Source organism: Rutilus rutilus, assembly GCF_951802725.1.
Source record: "Rutilus rutilus genome assembly, chromosome: 16".
NCBI classification, from domain to species: Eukaryota; Metazoa; Chordata; class Actinopteri; order Cypriniformes; family Leuciscidae; genus Rutilus; species Rutilus rutilus.
Genome location: NC_140224.1, coordinates 12,351,846 through 12,373,339, shown reverse-complemented (window position 1 = coordinate 12,373,339; position 21,494 = coordinate 12,351,846). Strand labels below are relative to the sequence as shown.

The window sequence follows — 21,494 nt, the reverse complement described above, 5'->3', positions numbered from 1 at the left end:
GAACTAGTAAGGTAGGCTACTTGTCACCGGAATGTAACGTTAATCCTCATCAGAGCCAACAGTGCTTTCAACGTGGAAGCTCTTACATGCAAAACACTGTATATGTTATGAATCTTACACGAAATTCACCTTCATCACAGTATAACTGATGGTAATGGGAAAACGTGCATCAATGCAACCTGTTTTTGGCTTTGCCTTATGTTACTAGCTCGTTACCGAATCAAACTCAATATATTTTAAACTTTACCAGTATCTGTATCTTTAAAATATCTGGCTGTAATTTAGTGACTGCATATGCTGATTCCATCTTTATTTTACCTGATAATGAGCTAATTAGTTAAACTTAAGGAGGTTAATCAATATACAGTATAATTCAAGAAATTGATATACATTTTTCAATTATATTTTGTGTTATTCATTTGTTTAAATTTAAAATTGTGACTCACGTTGTGTACACACTTTGTAATTAACCTTTGATACATTTTGAATCAAAAATCACATTTATAAAAAAAAAAAATACTCCTGAGATTAAATATCTTGATACTATGTACAAAGTAACTAAACCACCTGGGTCTTAGAACTGCGGTCCTGAAACTGAAGCCGCCATATCATCCAGTTCGGTAGGTGGCGCTGTCACATAAAACTAGGGTCCTGGAACTGGGGACCTGACGGGTCCTGAAACTGCAGCCTCCGGTTGTGCTAACATACTACTGGGCTACCCCTGCCACGCAAAGGTGACCTCAGAATGACATATAAATATTATTTTAATATCTAAAAACCAAAGCAGCACAAACGATTGAGACTTTTTTTTGCCGACGTTTTGCGTTGGGTGGGGGACCAACTTCACGCAAGTGGGGATGTTTTCTGGAAATACGCGCTGCAAGGTATAATAATAATAATAATTAAAGCTGCAAGCAGCATTTATCGGGGTTCAAGCTATTAGGGCCTTTAAGGCCTTTAGGCACAAAAGCATCAAAAGTTATTAAGTTTTATTTAGCAAGCATGTAACCACTGACATAATAGATGGAAAACACCATTTACAGCCAATACAGGCAATGTACCATAGGAAATATATGGTTTTAAAGATTTTTAACAGTTATAGCGCCACCTATGGTCCGATCTCCATAAAATTTGGCATGCTTGTTAATGATGTTAGCCTATGTCACATATGTTCGGCCTAAGAGTTATGAGCGATTTTGAACTTTTGGTTGCTGTAGCGCCACCTATGGGCCAATCAGTGTCATACTCTGATAGGTTGTCCCCAAATTGAGGCCTACCATCTGGCCAGGTTTCACGTCTCTAGGCCTAACGGTTTGGCCTGCACGATGCGTTTTACGAATCCTTACAATTACAATAGGGTTTCAGCATTTCATGCTTGAACCCCTAATAAGAATGGAAGCTTTTTGCCATTTATAGCGCCACCTTTGGTCCGAACTGCATGAAACTCGGCATGCTTCTTAACCATGTTATGACACATATGCCCATCAATTTTGGTGAAGTTCTGAGTTTTCATTTGGGATTTATAGGCTTTTTAGTGTATTTTGCCACGCCCCTTTTCTAAATGACCCTGTTACAGCCAGCTAAATGCAAAAGTTAAACTTTTTTTCGATAATTATTGATCTAGAGAGTCCAGAGAATTGTCCTAGACTGGTCTGGTTTCGATCGGGCGAAAAACCAGGGACTAGTTCGCAAAAGTAGGTTTTGGACAAAATGCGACATAGCAGAACATTTTACGGTTTGGCCTGCACGATGCGTTTTACAAATCCTTACAATTACAATAGGGTTTCAGCATTTCATGCTTGAACCCCTAATTAAAGCTGCAAGCAGCATTTATCGGGGTTCAAGCAGTTAAGGCCTTTAAGCACAAAAGCATCAAAAGTTATTACGTTTTATTTAGCAAGCATGTAACCACTGACATCATAGAAGGAAAAGACCATGTTCTAGCATGATTTACCATGATAAACCACATTTTAGCATGATTTACCATAGTTTATCATGATTTACCATGGTTTACCATGCTTTACCCTGTTCTAGCATAGTTTACCATGATTTTATCTTAGTTTACCTAGATTTACCATGTTCTAGCATGATTTACCATAGTTTATCATGATTTATCATGGTTTACCATGATTTACCCTGTTCTAGCATAGTTTACCATGATTTACCATGTTCTAGCATGATTTACCATGATATACCACGTTCTAGAATGATTTGCCAGGATTCTAGCATGATTTACCTTGATAAACCACAATCTAGTATTATTTACTATGATTTACCATGTTTCTAGCATGATTTACCATGATTTACCACATTACTAGCAATTATGTGAAGTGTCAGTGCAGATGAAGTGATAAACACTGAAAAAATATGATTGTATTATAATAGTTATTGTTATATAAGTGATTTTTTAGTGTGTGTCCAAGTATGAATGCAAAAGCACATGTGAAAATACTTCATTAATAAGTAGAATGGCCAGCAGAGGGCACTAGAAGACTAGCCTGGGTTTCCCCATGCTGCCTTGAGCGCAGCGCGATTTTATTCACGCTGCTAGTTCAGTCTGGATACCATGGACCAGATTTTCCCCTCAGCTAGGGAACCAATCACAGAACGGGGAGGGAGCAGCAAGACGATGGCGACATCTATGCGACACACCGAAGCAGTTTGTTTATATCTATGGCTCCAACATGACAGACGTAAAAATATATGCATATTTTTAGGAACACTATGCCTGTATTTCAAGTTGATAAAATAATTTTAAATCCACATCAGTTTATTATTTACCACGCCCTCCCAGGATCTATAACGTTACCTAGGCTACTTTCACTTTTAAAAATTCATCATAACTGCGCGTGCGCGATCTGCTTGCAGTCGTCGAGATGGATGCTGAGGAGTTGAAGAAAAGAATAGCTAGTGGAGATTGTAAAGTTGTCGACAATACGTCATCAAAAATCAAGTCCAGTGTGTGGGAGAAATTTGGAGTTATCTGAAGAAAATATTGTGAAAGGCTTTGCTGCAAACATTTTCGTGTTGGATAGCCGCAAATGTGGAACTTAATCCCTGAGGAAGCACGCAGAAACTGTGGTAACAAAGCAGTTCTATCGAACAGTATTTTTCATATTTAACACTGTTAAGTATGTGTGGTGTGCAGGGCGTGTTTGAACCCAGAATTGTCAGATGTAGAATAGACGAAATTGCGTGGCGGATATAGTGTTGTAGCCGCGTCTGTTATTAGGCTACTTGTGGTAACGTTAGCCATGTTCTTCATGTACCGGCCTTTTGACAGCTTCGGCTGAAGTTGTCCTTGTTTTAATTGTCGTGTAATAACTTCTGTATGACCTGGCAATAAATATTTTTGTAAGTGTGTCTATAATGTGATTGTCTAAACTGATTTTATTTCGGGTGCGGGTCGGGTGTCGGTTCTATTTTAAGCGGGTCGGGTGAAGATTTTAATTATTGCTGCTGTCGGAAAACTGGTCGGGTGCTGTTTTAAGCACTGCGGGTACGGGCGGGTGCGGATTTACAAAATCGGACCCGTGCAGGACTCTGGTGTACACATAAATCTCTGACCCATCGTCGTCTTCTTCGTTGAATATCTGTCGCTCTACATACGTCATCTGGTATAATTGAAACGATTGGCTATGAGCTACGTACAGGCGCATTTGATAGACATTTGTAGCGCCCAATAAACAGCTCTGGGCATTCGTAAACCACGCCTCAAATACGAGAAAATGAACATGTAGTTCCCAGACCACGTCTCAAAGAGAAAGTGGTCTGACGTTAGCCAGGCTACTAGAAGACCACTTATTGTCTCACTTTCACTTTAAACCTCATGATTTTCACCAGTTTTCTGCCATAAAGCAAACCAGTTTTTCCATGTTAACTCAATAATGCATGCTCACACACACATACACACACACACACACACAGACACAAACACAAATGTTGTTGTTGTTGTTTTTTAAATGCTATGGGGATATGTCATTATGAAAATATATTTGAATGGTCTATAAACATTTCACAAAGTCTTTGTAAACTATTAATCAGATGATTCAGAATTTATTCAGAAACCTAAGACTACACACACACACACATTCTGTTGTAGATACAGACATTTGAACTATATGATGTTGAAGGATTCCAAATTTAAGAATCTATTTCAAATATGCTCCCTAACATAAACATCACGGTAAAGAATACTGATTTTAACCCTCTGGAGTCTGAGCGGTTTTCTGGGCCCTGGAGGTGTTCTGACATGCTCTGACATTTGTGCTTTTTTCAGTTATTATGACCGCCGCTAGCGTAGCTGGGCGAAAGCGGTCATATAGGGATTGTCAAAGTTTTTTTTTTTTTTTTTTTTTTTTCATCTACTGAATTTGTCGTCAACGATACCAGGGTCACCGAAACACCGGGGAACATGAAATTTGGTGGGCATGTAGCCCCACTAGACTTTTACGAAAAATTTCGTTTGGTCCCCGGGGGCCACTCCCCCCCCGCGCTGGGCCCCCCGTGAATTTTTCGTCAACGATACCAGGGACACCGAAACACCGGGGAACATGAAATTTGGTGGGCATGTAGCCCCACTAGACTTTTACGGAAAAATTTCGTTTGGTCCCCGGGGGCCACTCCCCCCCCGCGCTGGGCCCCCCGTGAATTTTTCGTCAACGATACCAGGGACACCGAAACACCGGGGAACATGAAATTTGGTGGGCATGTAGCCCCACTAGACTTTTACGGAAAAATTTTGTTTGGTCCCCGGGGGCCACTCCCTCCCCGCGCTGGGCCCCCCGTGAATTTTTCGTCAACGATACCAGGTACACCGAAACACCGGGGAACATGAAATTTGGTGGGCATGTAGCCCCACTAGACTTTTACGGAAAAATTTCGTTTGGTCCCCGGGGGCCACTCCCCCCCGCGCTGGGCGCCCCGTGAATTTTTCGTCAACGATACCAGGGACACCGAAACACCGGGGAACATGAAATTTGGTGGGCATGTAGCCCCACTAGACTTTTACGTAAAAATTTCGTTTGGTCCCCGGGGGCCACTCCCCCCCCGCGCTGGGCCCCCCCAAACCCAAAAAATTCAGTTTTTCCTAAATAACTACCTGAACCGTGGCACCGAGGATGAAGAAATTGTTATGGTATGTTGGTCTTAAGGGCCCACATCAACCTAGCCCATAATCACTCATTTGTGATTTGCGCCCCTTCCTATAAAAAATGAAAATGCAATATTATTCTGCTTTAATCACCCCTATCTTCAGTTGAGATGTTCAGAACTGCACCATATTTCATGTGTATGATTAACTTGACATCCTCTGGGGGTATGCTAAGTTTCGTAGAATTTCATCCATGGGGGGGTATAAAATAAATTCATTTATGTGCACATTTAGTGACTGTACACTCATCGGCCTGTAGATGCTGGTGTTGAGCGAAGGGTTGCTGGTTAAGGATGATACTGTCACACACAGACATGCAGGAATACAAACAAACGCAAGCATGCACACACTCTGACATCCACACGCACAGACACACACCCATACACACACATACAAATCCACATGCACAGACACACACACACGCGCACACACATGTACGCACGCATACATACACGCACAGACACACACACACACAGACACACACATACACAAACACACACACACAGACAGACATGCACATACTACTACTTTTTTTAGGTATATACATAAACACGCAATACAGCCAAATTGCTCCACGTCATTTATTTTTGTGGAAAGCCAGTGCAGGCCTGAGCGGCGGTCATATTTTGTACCACCATGCGGTACATCTAGTTTATAAACATGTTAATGGCAAAGGTGTAAATTCACTCTATATAGCACAAACAGGGCTACCAAAATATGTGATCACCATGCATGTATATTTTTGAATTTTTAAGAGAATAATGTTTATGCGTGGTTATTGAAAAAAATTTAAATGAAAGTTGCTGAAATAAGACCACAAAACTCATAATAAATATGTGTCAATAAGACTTTTGACTAATGGATGTTGTCGCTTTGAGTTCTGGCTTCAAAATTATGTGAAAATAGTCTTGCTTTATCGTTCACATAAAACAATACATTGATTTAAATTGATGTAAAACAGGTTTTGCTTGGAAAGCCAATATGCGAGGGGGCGTGAACGAGGAGTGGTTTACACCTGAGATTACAATGTCCCACCCATTATGCGTAATGACTCTGCATAATGAGCCATTCATTCAGGTGTGACACTGACTGAGCCACAATGCAAGGACAAAAGATATATTTAGAAGAAGACTTATATTGACCATTTAAGATTTTGCTTACATCTATCTTGTAAATATGTTTTGCTATTTTATTAAAAAGGTTACAATTACAACAATAATTACAACAATAATTACAATTTCAACAATATTTCAAGTGTACTCTTTCTTTGTAAAAAAAAAAAAAAGATTATAGGCCTACATTTTATCTATGTATTCATTAGTTTGAATATAGCCAACATTGGAACAGCTAACATCTTAGTTGATGACTTTATTTTTGACAAAAATAGTATTTTATATATATAGAAATTGCTAAACAAAAGCTTATTTGATGTGGCAGTATATTCTACATTAAAAACTGTACCCAAATCTAGTCAACAAAATGTTGTCTTTCATATTTCGCCTGACTGTAACGTTGTTTTTATGAAATATTAGGGCATATAAATGTTAATTTGCAGTTTAATACGTTGCTTATACAAATAGCCTACATTTTATTTCAACATATTTCGATTTTTACTCATCTCAGTATAGCAATACAGTTTGCTAAAACATCATCATTCATTCACACACGCGATTTAAATTTAAACTGTCTTTTTGCGAGCTGTGGTAAACAGCGCGCATCTCTGCCGTTCATTCATTCATAAACAGAAACCTGATTCATGTGAGAAGGAAAAAAACTTGCTACAGTATTCCTCAGCTCGCTCCTCGATATACCCGCACTTCTGAGGTACATTTTCCATTATTATTATTCCTCACAGCGCTGCGAGACTGTGTAAACAAGTAATGATCTGAATAAACTTGTGTTTTCTCCTATGGGGGCGTTCACAGGTTTGCGTGGATTGCCTCAGTCATTTGCGTTTGAATAGCACGCGCTCTCCGTGGGCGTGTCACATTACATTTGAATTAGCTGTAATGAGCTCGACTGGAATCGCTCTCTTTTAATACAGATTTCACAAGATGAGAATATTTGTTTTTTATATAAATTACTTCATTTAAAAGAAGAGAATTCAAGCTTCATGCCTGTGTGTCTGTATGCCTGTTTGACTTAGTATTCGCTGAGTTATTGTTCATTTTCCGACGCGTTTCAGAATGGACTTCACTGGCAGAGAGAATGCAGAACTCGCTTCGTGTTTATTTTTCTTTATTTGGCAAAAAGCACAACACTTTGTTTTTATTGTGAGTATACACAAAAATAATACACATTTAACAGAATCGATTGATGTATGAAACTCCTATGGAAAATCTTTAGTTTCTTGAGTTTCTTTTACACTGATAAAAAAAAAGCGAGCTGGTATCGCCGGCGATACCGCCGACCTCAGGGGGTTAACATTTGAGTTTTTAAATTATGCTTATTGAGTTTCCAGCAAGAGATTCCTGCCAGACCGGTTTTACCAGTCTAAGTTAAATGAGTCAGATCACTGAGATTCTCACCTTTCGAATTTGTCTCCACCTTCAAAAGTCCCTCCTCCTAAAATGCCTATAAGACACCATGAACAGTTATGTACTTTAGATTATGTTGGATTCCTGCAGCCACGTCAACGCGAAGTCCTCAATAAAGAATAACTTTGTTTGAACATGATCCCCAACGTCTCCTGGTCTGCTTTGAAGAAAGAAAAACTTTACAGCAGATGGTGCCGTGACCCGGATGGAGAAAAAGGAAACTCAAAGAAATTCTAGCTCAAAGATCTGAATCTTGGAATGTTTTCTGTACAACCAACGATTTGGTGAGTTTCACTCTATTCAAAGAACCGAGGCAGACCAGTACAAATTTGTTTTCCTCTGCGCCGACAGAGAAGAAGTTAACAAACAGCTGCAGGGTTTGGTTAACTAAGTCATCCTCTAAAAAAAGTTTTCTTTTAGAGATGAAATTTATCCTCTGTTGTTCAGGCAGGGAAGATTAACAGTTACATGTTAATATTGTGTGTATCCTCTTGCTAGAGAAGACCTATCCTCTGTAAGGTAGAGATGATTTAGCGTCGTGTGCTAATAAGATTGTACCCTCTGTTTGTAAGACAGTAGAGAGAAGTTTTAGTGTTTTGTGATTGTTAAGTAACAAAGGAAGTCACAAAAAAATGGTTAGAAGGAATGCTAGGCTGATACCCACAACAGAGAAAGGTGGATTAGCTTGCCCGTTATGGACAGACAATGAGTTTAAGTCTTTGTTAAGAGAGCACATGGACTCAGTCGTGACTGAGGAAGTCAGATTGAATTTGACAAAGAAATTTGGCATTGATGCAGACAAAGTATGCTCAATTGAAGATTGTAAGAAATTATTGGGTGCATGTATCAGGAAGAAAAATGTGAAAGGTATTATCTTCTGTCACAGAGAATTTAGCTTATCCATTGCACAAGAACAAGCTCAGTGTATTGATAAGTTAAAAGAACAGAACAAACAATTGCAGACTCAAGTGTCCTGTCTTAAACAGGTGGGCTGTAACAAAGCCTCAACCAAATGTGACTCAGAAAACCAACAGTTAGATGAAACTTATCCTGACTTACAGTCTGTCTATAGTATAGAGAACAGTGTCAATGATGGATTGAAAGATGTTTATGCCGTTGAAGTGTGTGGAGCAAGACAAAAGGCTCAGAACAGGGAAAAAGGGGTTGATCCAGTTCGATCGGCAACCCCCATACTGCAGCCACAAGCAGTCAAAACATCTTTAGGTCCTAAAGATATTGAGAGAATTGCTGAAAGTTTGCCATCAGTGCAAATACATTTTTCTGAGTTGAGGAGAGAGTTGTCCAAAAAGATGCGGCTCTACGATATGTCTCTAGCTGAAGTCACCCAGCTAATATCACAGATTTTGACTGAGTCAGAATTCAATGATTTTGAAAGTGCTGTAAACAATTCTGAGTTTCAAAATGCCAGAAAAGATGAATTGAGAGAGGGAGTTCTGAAAGTGTTAACGAACATTGTTGGACCGAACGTGGACTGGTCAAAGATCACTACTTTAGTACAGAAGAAGGGTGAAAATGTATGCGAGTACACAGAAAGATTTTGCCAGACCGCTGCAGCTTACAGCGGGATTGCTGACACTTCAGAGAAGGTGTTAGGTGATAATGGCCCTTTGGTTCGCACATGGTTTCAGGGTCTTCTGTCAGAACATAAAAATGCATTGCCTTACTTAGAATTAACATGGTCCAGTAGAACCCTGCAAAACAACTTGGACAGGTTAGCTACTTGGGAAAGAGACTCTGATGTCAAGGCAAGAGTAAAAATTGCAGCAGCATCCTTTAAGGTCAATTCAGAGAAACAGAAACGCAAATGTCCTAGAGAAGCCAGTTGTTCTTACTGTGGCAAACACGGACATTTTGGAAAAGAATATAGAAAAAACAAAAATAACTTAAGACAAGTTAACAATGTTATGCAGCTTTTACTACATTTGTTTGCTACTTTGAAGCAACCCCTCCCCTCGTCATTGGACTCGTGGGTAAGCTTTTTGAGGTGTTAACCATTTGGGCTGTGTTGCTTAATCTCCCCAGTAACTTACAACAAAGATGAAAGACTTATTGACTGTCACAGCCTTTGTTTGGGGGACATTCAGTATACTCACAGCCTTAAATGTTATACTGCAGAACATTACAATCAGACACCATCCTCTGTTATGACGCCTACTAGGACTGATGTTTCACTGGAGAATGGAAATGTGCCAATTTTCTCACACACTGTACAGTGTGCACACAACAGGGACAGAATAGGACACACAGACCAGTGCGGAGCCCATGGAAGAACCGAAGTGCAACAGGCATCGGGGGTCAGCCATGTGGTGAAGATTTCCTCATCCCCCCTCGTATCCCCACCTCACTGGTCCGTAGGTGTCAAATCAATTAAGAAATAGGGAAAGAATGAAACAACAACAGCAGACTGAAAACGATACAACCCTAGTGTTTAAACAAATACTGCTACAACCCTAGTGTTTGGACAAATACTGCTCTGTCGTCTTTTGTTTTCTTTCTTCCTCTGTGCAGATACCACTTGATGGCTGTCCCGAGATCCATATGCAAAGACCTCCTCACCTGCATATGAAGCCACAACCTCAAGAAAACAACTTGACCCACTGCCGAGCCAACCAACACAGAAGAAAAAAACACAACGCAGAGACTTACATACGAAACCTTCAGTCATCCATCGACATGATCAAGACTACAAGCCTGCACCATTACATGAGTGCTGCACCGGGTTAATGTCGGGTTAACTAACAAGCAATCTTGATCTTTCAACAAAATTACACCAGATGACTGAAGATAATTCTTCATGGTTCGAAAAAATACACAACGCAGAGACTTCACGGACCCTAATCGCATGTTCGTTTCTGTGTCAGCATGCAATTACAGAAAATCAACACAGAACATGTGCGACTTATGGAAGAATGAAGTCCATGCATGAATACTGCTGGTCTGCCGTTTCTTTGTTTTATTGTGTTACAGGTGTGTGTATGCCATGTCTTCACAAGCGGCATCCTGGTATAATTCATCACCTCAGATTTCCATGAACAAGCCTCATGAGGGACGAGTCATCAGAGCGACTCTATGTGGGAAATGGACTCTACAGGAAACAGACTTCACAGCTATTCAGGCGCCATGGACTTTCCAGACTTCCACTCTTATGCTACATGGTTTTCTACAATCATGTAGTTTATATGACATTTTACACCCTGCGTCGCAGGTGTCAACAGTTATGGTTTTGAGAAGAACTATGACACTCACGTAAATCAAGGACACAACACAGAATAAATTATACGTGCCTGTAACTTTTTCAAGTTACAAGAATGAACTTTTAACTGTCTAAATTTGTATTTTGTGAGAGTTTTTAAGAACTCTCAAACGGGGGACTGAAGGATTCCAAATTTAAGAATCTATTTCAAATACGCTTCCTAACATAAACATCACGGTAAAGAATACTGATTTTAACATTTGAGTTTTTAAATGATGCTTATTGAGTTTCCAGCAAGAGATTCCTGCCAGACCGGTTTTACCAGTGTAAGTTAAATGAGTCAGATCACTGAGATTCTCACCTTTCGGAGCCCAGACATTGAATCGTTAGCTTGATTGGATTAGCTGTAGGGGAGACTTTCACCTTTTGTCTTTAATGGCTCTGGGATGGCCCTTGGAACCGGAGTTCCTGGTCAGTATCAGCATTTGAATAGGTATGCTGATTAAATTGAGACTGGTAACACGCTGGGGTCTGGGGTGGGTTCCTTAACCTGTATACTCATTTACATGCTTTGTTTGAATTTGTCTCCACCTTCAAAAGTCCCTCCTCCTAAAATGCCTATAAGACACCATGAACAGTTATGTACTTTAGATTATGTTGGATTCCAGCAGCCACGTCAACGCGAAGTCCTCAATAAAGAATAACTTTGTTTGAACGTGATCCCCAACGTCTCCTGGTCTGCTTTGAAGAAAGAAAAACTTTACAACAAGGTGATCAAACTGTTTACTGCAAGTCTCCTTCAGGATTCACATTTATCAATGTGACACAATTGTCAGTAGTAATACTTCAATAGATGAATTTTCACTAAAGGTGATTGTAAATGTTAAAAGAGTGATTTTATAACGTCTAAATAGGAATTATAGAACAATATGACAAAATGACTATTTTAAACAGCAGGGGGCAGTAAAATACCACTTATTGGCTTAATATGCCATTACATTCATATCATTTTCACCTTTTTAACTGTTATAGAGGCAAATTTTGTCCGATCTGTCTGAAATTTTTCATGCTTGTTCAGAGTGATATTTTACATGTTCTGACTTGTTTTTAGGAAGATCTGAGCATTCATAGAAGAGATATAGGCTTTCGGGGACATTGGTCAAGGCTACATTTTGAAGTGACCCTATTATAGCCATCCAAATGAAGAAGTTCAACTTTTACTGATAATTATTGATCTAGAGAGTCCAGAGAATTGTATTGCACTGGTTTTGAACATTATGATATGAACATTATATGATCATAGATAGAAAACACCATTCACAGCCAATACAGGCAATTTACCATAGGAAATATATGGTTTTAAAGCTTTTTAACAGTTATAGCGCCACCTATGGTCCGAGCTCCATAAAATTTGGCTTGCTTCTTAATGATGTCATGTCACATATGCTCACCAATTTTTGTGAAGTTCTGAGTTTTTATTTAGGATTTATAGGCTTTTTAGTGTATTTTGCCACGCCCATTTTATAAATGAGCCTATTACAGCCATCCAAATGCAAAAGTTAAACTTTTTTTTGATAATTATTGATCTAGAGCCACGGTTGTCAAACTGGGGTACGCGTACCCCCAGGGGTACGTGGACTGAATGTCAGGGGGTACGCGAATTGCCGGTAATCTTGACAACCCCACCACCGCGGTGGCTGAGTAGTACCGGCGGTGGTTTGCCAAAAAAATTAATGCTGTTTTACATTAATATTATGACACACAAAGCTTTGTTTACAAAATAAATAATAGGTTAGCAATTAAATGTTATATCGCAGATTCGCAACCATGGAAAAGTTTGAATTCATGACGAATGAGAGAGTTGTGCGTGAGCCCATAAACTTAAGCTTTTTCGGCTTTAAATTCTGGTTTGCGATCTGATCACCCAATTATTAGCAAATTTAAAAATATTCCAAATTCCTTATAGAAAGACGAAAATGCATGGAATCTCTTGTTTCTTTTCCCATATCTTCACTCGCGTCTCACCCATTTCCAAAGGGGATTATAAACGTTTCTTCCTTTGTTCGCTTTTAGGTCAATTATTTTCGTATTCTTTACTGTGTTAAAGTAGAAAAAACGCTGTAGGACAGATAGCCTACATTTTTACTTGTACGTCAAATTCTTTTTAACACAGTTTGTGCTTGTTAGGCTATGATAGGTAAAGCGCGTCAAGTTCATTTGTAAAGCGCGTTTCACACGCGCGGGTGATTTTAGTTTGGCTTTCTCTGGCAGCGCGCAAACATAGCCTAAATGCCTTGCCCTTGTGGAAGATAGAATTCGCTCTTCATACCTTTTACAAGTAGAAAACATGAAGATATCAGAAAATAGATCGATGGTCTCTTTCCTGCTCGTGTCCCACATCCCTCTCAAAGAGCAGAGTGATAGGCTGTATCACGCGTCTTTGTGTGGAAATATTAAACGAAAGTTTATTTTTTTTATTTAATTTTTTTTAAATAGATTCAACTTTATTATATTATGTAAGTTCCCAGTATTTACTGATATTTATTTCAATGCTTTACAGGCTTTAGTGTGTTGTTTCTTTGTTGTTTATTTATTTATTTCAAAACAACCCCCCGACCACCGCAACACCAACATGTTGACTTTTGATGAGATTTGTATCATATGTTTATGAGTCTATTCACTATTCTCGACAAAATTGATAAAATTAAATATTAATAAAATAAAAAATACTTCTTGTTAACAATTGGTGGTGTTGGGGGGTACTCCGGAAGATCTATAATGTCTCAGGGGGTACATGCCTGTTAAAAGTTTGGGAACCACTGATCTAGAGAGTCCAGAAAATTGTCCTAGACTGGTTTGGTTCCGATTGGGCGAAAAACCTAGGACTAGTTCGCAAAAGTAGGTTTTTAACATGTTCACGAATATTTTATGAACAGTTTAATTGACAGCAATGGTTCTTGAGGCAAAGTTGTTCAGGATGAGGAGATCTATCAAATGATATGCATATTGTGTGGATATTTGTAACACCATGTGATTACAGAGCCGTAAAACTCGTTAGCGCCAACTAGTGGCCGATTTCTTTCAAAATTCTTACAGACCGCTAGGGCCATGAGTCGAACATGCCCATTGAGTTTCGTTCCGATCGGCCTCCGTTAACCTTGTCTAATAGGTGCTCAAACTTCATTGGTCGATGGTGGCCATGTTTTTTGAGATACGCCAATGTCCTCATAGACATACATGGCACCTTAGACCAAGACACTGCACACCAATTTTCAAGTCAATCGGACTAACGGTCAGGTGGTTATAGCCTGTTTCATGTTTTTTTTATGTTATAGTGACACCTTGTGGCCAATCGCCACATTTTTTTTTTACTGTGACCTCAGATTGACCTCTTGCACATGTGTACCAAGTTTGGTGAAGATACCTCATTTACTTCGGGAGTTAGGCTTTTGAGTGTATTTTGTCACACCCCTTTTCTAAATGACCCTGTTACAGCCACCCAAATGCAAAAGTTAAACTTTTTTTTCGATAACTATTGATCTAGAGAGTCCAGAGAATTGTCCTAGACTGGTCTGGTTCCGATCGGGCGAAAAACCAGGGACTAGTTCGCAAAAGTAGGTTTTGGACAAAATGTGACATAGCAGAACATTTTTCCTGCCTAAATCGAAATTGAATTACCATTTTGTCCGCCTCGAGCCAGGGATCACAGTGATGTAAGACACTTGAGTCTAGGACAAACGGTCTAAGAGTTATGAGCAGTTTCGCATTTTTGATTGCTGTAGCGCCACCTATGGGCTAATCGGGGTCATACTCTGATAGGTTGTCCCCAAATTGAGGCCTACCATCTGGCCAGGTTTCAAGTCTCTAGGCCTTACGGTTTGGCCTGCACGATGCGTTTTACAAATCCTTACAATTACTATAGAGCTGGTAAGTCCCGCCCCCTTCGCTAACCCCGCTGGACCTCTAGGTTGAAAAATCGTCAATGCAAGTGAATGGGAGAAAATAATTATTTTCTGGTCCCGTTTGAATTGTGCCATGAATGTGAACATATGTTGTCTGTGAATTTTTTATATAATCTTTCGTGTGAAGAATGCTACAATTTAGCGGGTAGAAGTTTGATACGGTTAGACTTTGTGTGAGAGCACTTTGTGGACTACAACTCTTCGCTGCTTTCGACGCGTTTGAAACGTCACCACCATTCGCACACGGACACTAGCTCACGGATCCCGCTAAACATGACTGTGTCTTTGGTGCACTTCACCGCCTTCTTTCAGGGAGAGGACAAAATCGTTGAGGTTGGCGAAAACCACGGGTAAGTCAACTTTATGGGGTGACGTCACATAGGCGACATGTAGTCTTTCTCGTTATGTCTTTTCCACAACTGCTAGCCGAAGAATCATACCATATACTGTCAAACTCGTAACATGAAAGATTATATAAAAAATTCACAGACAACATATGTTCACATTCATGGCACAATTCAAACGGGACCAGAAAATAATTATTTTCTCTCATTCACTTGCATTGACGATTTTTCAACCTAGAGGTCCAGCGGGGTTTTACGGAAGGGGCGGGACTTACCAGCTCCTCCCCTTCCGGTGGACCACCATGGGACCTTATTTCGGAAAAATATTGTATGGTAGTCAATGGCGAGATACAACAAATATTTTGATCTCGTTTGAATTGTGCCCTGAATTACACATGTTTTTGTCAATTTAAAAGATAAATTTTAAAGTCAAGAAAGTCGCAGTTTGATGTAAAATTGTTGAGGTATAATGGTGCGTTCAAGTCATCTCGTATAGATCGTATTTACGAGTTGAACGCACTTGAACGCCACCACAATGTCGTAAATACCAGTGGGGAGCTCGGGATTATCTCTAAGCTCCGATCTTTACGAGTTGGGGGCGTGTCAGTGATTAACATGGCGGAATACACAATATGTAAAGGTATTTAGCTGTGATATTGTCAGGCTTTTCTAACAGCTCAGTTAGCTAATCGCCAACGCCAACACAGAATATGATAGTATTATAATGCAACATGTAACAATGTGTTGGCAGTGGCTTCATAAATTAATTAAAAACATAAAAATACAAAGTACACCTGATGCACATTTCTTTGTTCTTCATTTTCTAGAACAAGAGTTTAAGAACCTTACTGTATTTTTGTGTAATTAATTAAGAGAAAGTACTCCGCCATTTTGCTCCGACGAAAGTGACTTGAACGCACATGCCGTTATAAGCACGACTTCCCACCTCGTACGTACGAACTTCCCAGGAGGACTTGAACGCACCATAAGACTGTGAAAATACGTAATTACAAAGACTACAAACCCAAAAGGCGCACATGTGACGTCGTACCTTTTCTCTCAATGAATGAAGCTAACTTTACTGAAGCTAACGTCTGTCATTTTTCCTATAGTCTTACGTTATAATCGTAACGTTACGCCGTCATGCACGAGTGTTTTGTACCAGACTGCACACATACGAGCAACGGACGGTGACGTACATAGTGCGAGACGAGAGGTGTAGTTCATTGAGCGATTTTCACATAAAACTAAATGTTACTCTTCTGTTTTATGACAAACTGCGACTTTCTTGACTTTCATAATAATCTTTTAATTTGACAAACATCATATGTGTAATTCAGGGCACAGTTCAGACGGAATAAAAAGATAAGTTGTCTCTCGCCATTGACTACCATACATATTTTTTGTGATATGAGCCGGAAGCGGAGGGGAGGGACTGCTGCGTTCACACCAAACGCGAATATGCGTCTGGCGCGAGTGATTTCAATGTTAAGTCAATGGTAAGACGCGTTTACGCGCGTCTGGAGGTCTTGCGGCGCGAATGGCGTTTAGCGCGGCGCGGTAGACGCGAATTCGCCTCATTCGCGCGAACTAGACACGAATTGAGCGTCTGGCGCGTTAAGCGCGAATTGTGCTTTTTGTGCATCACGCGTTTGACGCGAATTCGCGTCTGCCGCCCGAGTTGAAAAATCTGAACTTCTGCGTCAATTCGCGCCGCGTTAACCAATCAGGAGCCTGCCTGCTTGCTGCTGTCACGTGGTGAACTGACAGTTTAATGTTATTTTATGTTTGGCCTCAATAAATTATTTTGTAATATGACTAAAATGCACAACAAAGCAAATCTTTCACATAAAAACTCGATTTCAATATGAGAGATAGCCTACTCATTTGTATTGAATGTTATTCCATATCTATTCTAGATTAGCCTATATGAAACTTTATTAATCTAATGTAAAGACACCAAACACAATTAAGTGTATAAAAACTTTTCAAAAAAAATAACAGGACAGGTTTCACTTTTGGAGGCTGCCTCCATTTATTATCAAAACAAAAATAAATGACAGATTAGGTGCGGGAGAGGGTGAACCTCGCGCCGGGCTTTACAGCGCGGGCTCGTCAGGCAGCGACCACTCGAGGCCGAGGCTTTATACGGCCTACGCTGTCCTCGTTAGCGTCCTCACCGTTAGGTCCACCAAACCTACCTCCTGGAGCAAATTGTGAAACTCCTGAAACCCTCCGGAGGTTTTGGTGGACCCGAGTACAGCGACGATGTCCCCTACACAGCTGTTTCTGCTCTTCAGATCATATAAGAGCGGTGACTCTCTCGATTAATGCTATTGCTAATGCTCGATAAACATCTAAAAAAGATGGCCGCCAACAGCTTAGAAACTTTCGCCCCCTGACTTCGCCTTTGACGCGCGTAAATTTCGCTTCAAAGTTTTGATTTTACGCGCGTCAATTTCACTCTTGACGCGAATGCACTCAAAGTGGTCACGCGTATAACTAGACGCGGCAGACGCGAATTTTGACGCAGATTCGCGTTTGGTGTGAACGCAGCATTATTAGGCTCTTTCATGCTTGAACCCCTAATAATAATAATAATAATAATAATAATAATAGTAATAATAATAATAATAATAATATGTAAAGTAACCTGCAATGGTATGTCCATTCGCCACCACATTCTACTCTGAGCTTGCAGGAAAAAGCTTTCCAGTTTATTACCGTAAAGCTGCTTTGAAACTCTATATCTATGTATAAAGGACTAAATAAAGATGACTTGACTTAAATTACCGTGAATGCGTGCCTTGATTTAACTGCATGTTTGTTGATTTATGACTTCTGGAACTCTAACATGACAATAAACTTCTGACAATTGCACTGCAAGAACTACTCACCACTGCCCCTTCTTTTATCTTTCTTCTTCTTTTATTTTAATAGTGGGCTGAGGTCATGATGAACATTCTCACCACTGCTCCTGATGTAATTTCTCCTGTATAAACAAGTTCTTTGTCGTTACACAGTGAACAACATCCTCTCGGTGATCAAGATCAGAAAGCAGGCAGCCATGTCTCAACATTTTTTACCTTAATAACTGTCATAGATACGCAAATTTACCGTAACAACAGACGTAGGCATTCGTTTTTTTTTTTTATAGGGGATAATAATATTAATAATAATAGGGGATTATAATATTAATAATAATAATAATATTATATACTAATATAATTGTTTTTAATAGTACTATTAATAATAATAGGGGAATACAGAGATATGCAAAATACTTGAGTCTATACAAATTCACAACTCTGCATCTTGCATCAGAAAATCAATCATACAACTAATACATCAATTATCCTTTTCAACAATTGAGATGTCTTAACAGCTTTACGATTGTTCTGTATTGAAGTCAGAAAATCATCGTAAAAAACATTTAACTCAGTGGAAAATAGTCTACCATTTGGTACAATTAACATATATTTTGCTTTGTGTATATGATATTTCCCCCCAAAAAATAAATAATTGTTATATTATCCATTTCCAATAAACCGGTATCACATAGGCATTCGTTTTACCTCATTATTATTATTTTCTAATATTTAACGCACATATGTTATTGAAATACAATAACATGAAAACAAATCTATTGTAGTGTTAATTATAACATACATAAAGAAAACCAAAACCAACCTGCAAAAATAAATAACCAAATATGATAGGTCTATGTTTTTTTTTAAAGCCATCGGCCTACATTTATTTACATTTATTGTATATTATCTTTATTGTATATTCAACTTTTTCGATGTTTTTTTTCAATAAATAAATGGAAGAAAAATTGAAAAAAAAACACCCTTACTGCCTGTGGTCTGTCACTGAGAAAATTATAGATCCAGCAGATGAAAAGAGGTGGCACGTGAAGATAGTGGAGTTAAGTTATCATGATGTGGCGTTGAATCGTATTGAAGGCAGAGCTGAAGTCTATAAAGAGAATCCTGGCATAATGGCCAGGGGAATCCAGATGCTGGAGGAGAGTATGAAGAAGGCATGCAACAGCATCCTGTGTTCCTCTTTTGGCCTTGTATGCAAACAGGATCCAGCTGTGGTCAGACGACCGGAAGGATAGTGTTCAGGACCAGTTTCTCAAGGCATTATGCTATTATGGAAGTAAGTCCTACTGTTCTGTAATGATTCAATTCAGAGGGGCGAGGTCTTTTGGGGACAGTGATGATGGTGGCTGTTTTCCAGAGGGTAGGGACAGTTGCTGTCTGTAGTGACTTTTTGAAGAGTGAATGGAGACAAAAATCACAAAATCACAAAACTCAAATCAAAAATCACAAAAAAAAACATTTTTGGCGCTAGCACAAAATGACCAGCTAACATTATTTCACTAATCACATCATCATCAGCAGCACAGTCTTTCTGATTGGATTACAAGAGCAGACTGATTGCAATAAAAGGAGAGAAGAAGTGCTTCCAATCATTAGGTGCTTCTCAATACTCAAATTGATGCTCCCTCATTCTCACTCCTGTAAAAGAAAACTGATGCACGTCAGTTCTCCTCCCCCTTCACATCTGTCACAATAATTTCAATTAATGCTTTACATTTGCAGTTTAAATAAACCATATAGTTCACATATTTCAACAGGGAATCTTGCTTTATCATTTATTATTATGCATTTCTTAAATAACCAAACTTATAAGGGCAGATCACCTGAGCGCAGCTAATGATATATGATGATACAAATAAGCTTTCTTTTGAGTCCTCCGTCCTCGTTTTCTTTCCGTGGGTGCTTCTCAATATCCCTCCTCGTCTCCTCGCTCCTCCATCCTCCATCCTATGACCCAGAAACCGATCGAGCTCAGCCATCTTGAAGGACATCTCAATTCTCTAATTGCACCATGAGGAGTCAAGGATCAAGGAGTGAGGAGGCTTCCAGAGGAGTTATGAGTGAGGATACACAAGTGTATCCTATGTGGAAGTGTTTTATCAACTAAACGTGACGCACGTATCAATTCTTCTCCCCATCACATCGGTCACAAACATTTTAATTTATACTTTACCTTTCCAGTTTATATAAACCACATATCTCACAAATTTCAACAGGATCTCTTGCTTTATTATTATTTATTATGAATTTCTTAAATAACCAAACTTCAACAACATAAGGGCAGATCCTTTGAACGCTGCTGATGACGCGCTGTGGAGTGACGCTCGAGTGATCAAGTATTCCAATGTATAAAAAAAAAGCTTTCATTCGATTCCTCCGTCCTACTTTTCTTTCCTTGCAGCCTTCCCTCGTATCCTACAGGGGGTGGAGCTGAGACGCAAGGAAAGGAAGCGAGGAAAGGTAACAAGGACGCACAAATAAGAAATGAGAAGCACCCCTTGCGTACTTTCCTCACATCCTAAGGGGGGTGGAGCTGATATACAAGCAAAAGAAGCGAGGAAATTAAACAAAGATGCACAAATAAGAAATGAGAAGCACCCTGTGTTCTTGTTAGCAATGGTTGCCTCCAAAGAAGGATGTGAAGCCATCATAATGGCCTCACATGCAAGGAAATTGCTGCAAAGAATATTGCACCTGATAGAACCATTTACCAGATCACCTAAAAAAACTCACAGAGATACATCATTGTTATAATTATTATCATACACAAACTGTACATTAAGTTCTGAAGTCTGTTTGGAAGCTACTAGTTAAATTTTACAAAGGTTTACTACATTGTGAAGTAAGCGTGTCATCTAATCTCTAATCAGTTAGTAAAATGCCTTTTACTATTTTGGACAATTCAATGCAGGTGAAGTGTGATTCCTCCTCCAAAACAAAGAAAACAGCTAAGGTGCATCCCAATTCGCGTATGAAACTTCACTTGGCCCTCAGCCAAAACGATTTGCCAGGGAACAAATTATAGATTCATGAGACCAAAGATCGCCCGTTAGATACACACTAAACGAATTACATATGTTTAAACACTACAGAAACATCAGAGCCAGTGGCAAACGTCAGAAGGACTAGCCGAAGTAAGGCTGTTCTCGGCGGAGTACATGAGCGCTGAGTGATCACCTGGATCTCATAACTCTGGAAACGTCAGATAAAAATTTCAAATAGGCGCTATCTTTATAAATAAACCACAGATCATGTGACTCTGGCAGTTTGATACACGCTCCGGACCATTGATTTGGAACAAAAGATTCGTAAAGGTTTCGAAAACTGATAAATGCTGCATTCGGAGGACGCATTCCAAGGTCGGAAGGCATCAAGGCACGTCCGAATGCAATGTTAG

The 21,494-nt window shown here is 39.5% G+C and overlaps 1 protein-coding gene across 2 annotated transcripts in view; it reads right to left on the bottom strand.

The window, feature by feature from the left end:
• mto1 (mitochondrial tRNA translation optimization 1) overlaps positions 1-18,298 on the bottom strand; it is a 44,276-nt gene extending 25,978 nt beyond the window's left edge. For both annotated transcript variants that reach the window (XM_084435158.1, XM_084435159.1), the window contains exon 1: positions 18,107-18,298. The gene's annotated coding sequence lies outside the window, so the exon portion shown is untranslated. The remainder of the gene's footprint in view (positions 1-18,106) is intronic.
• Between the last annotated feature and the right edge of the window lie 3,196 nt (positions 18,299-21,494).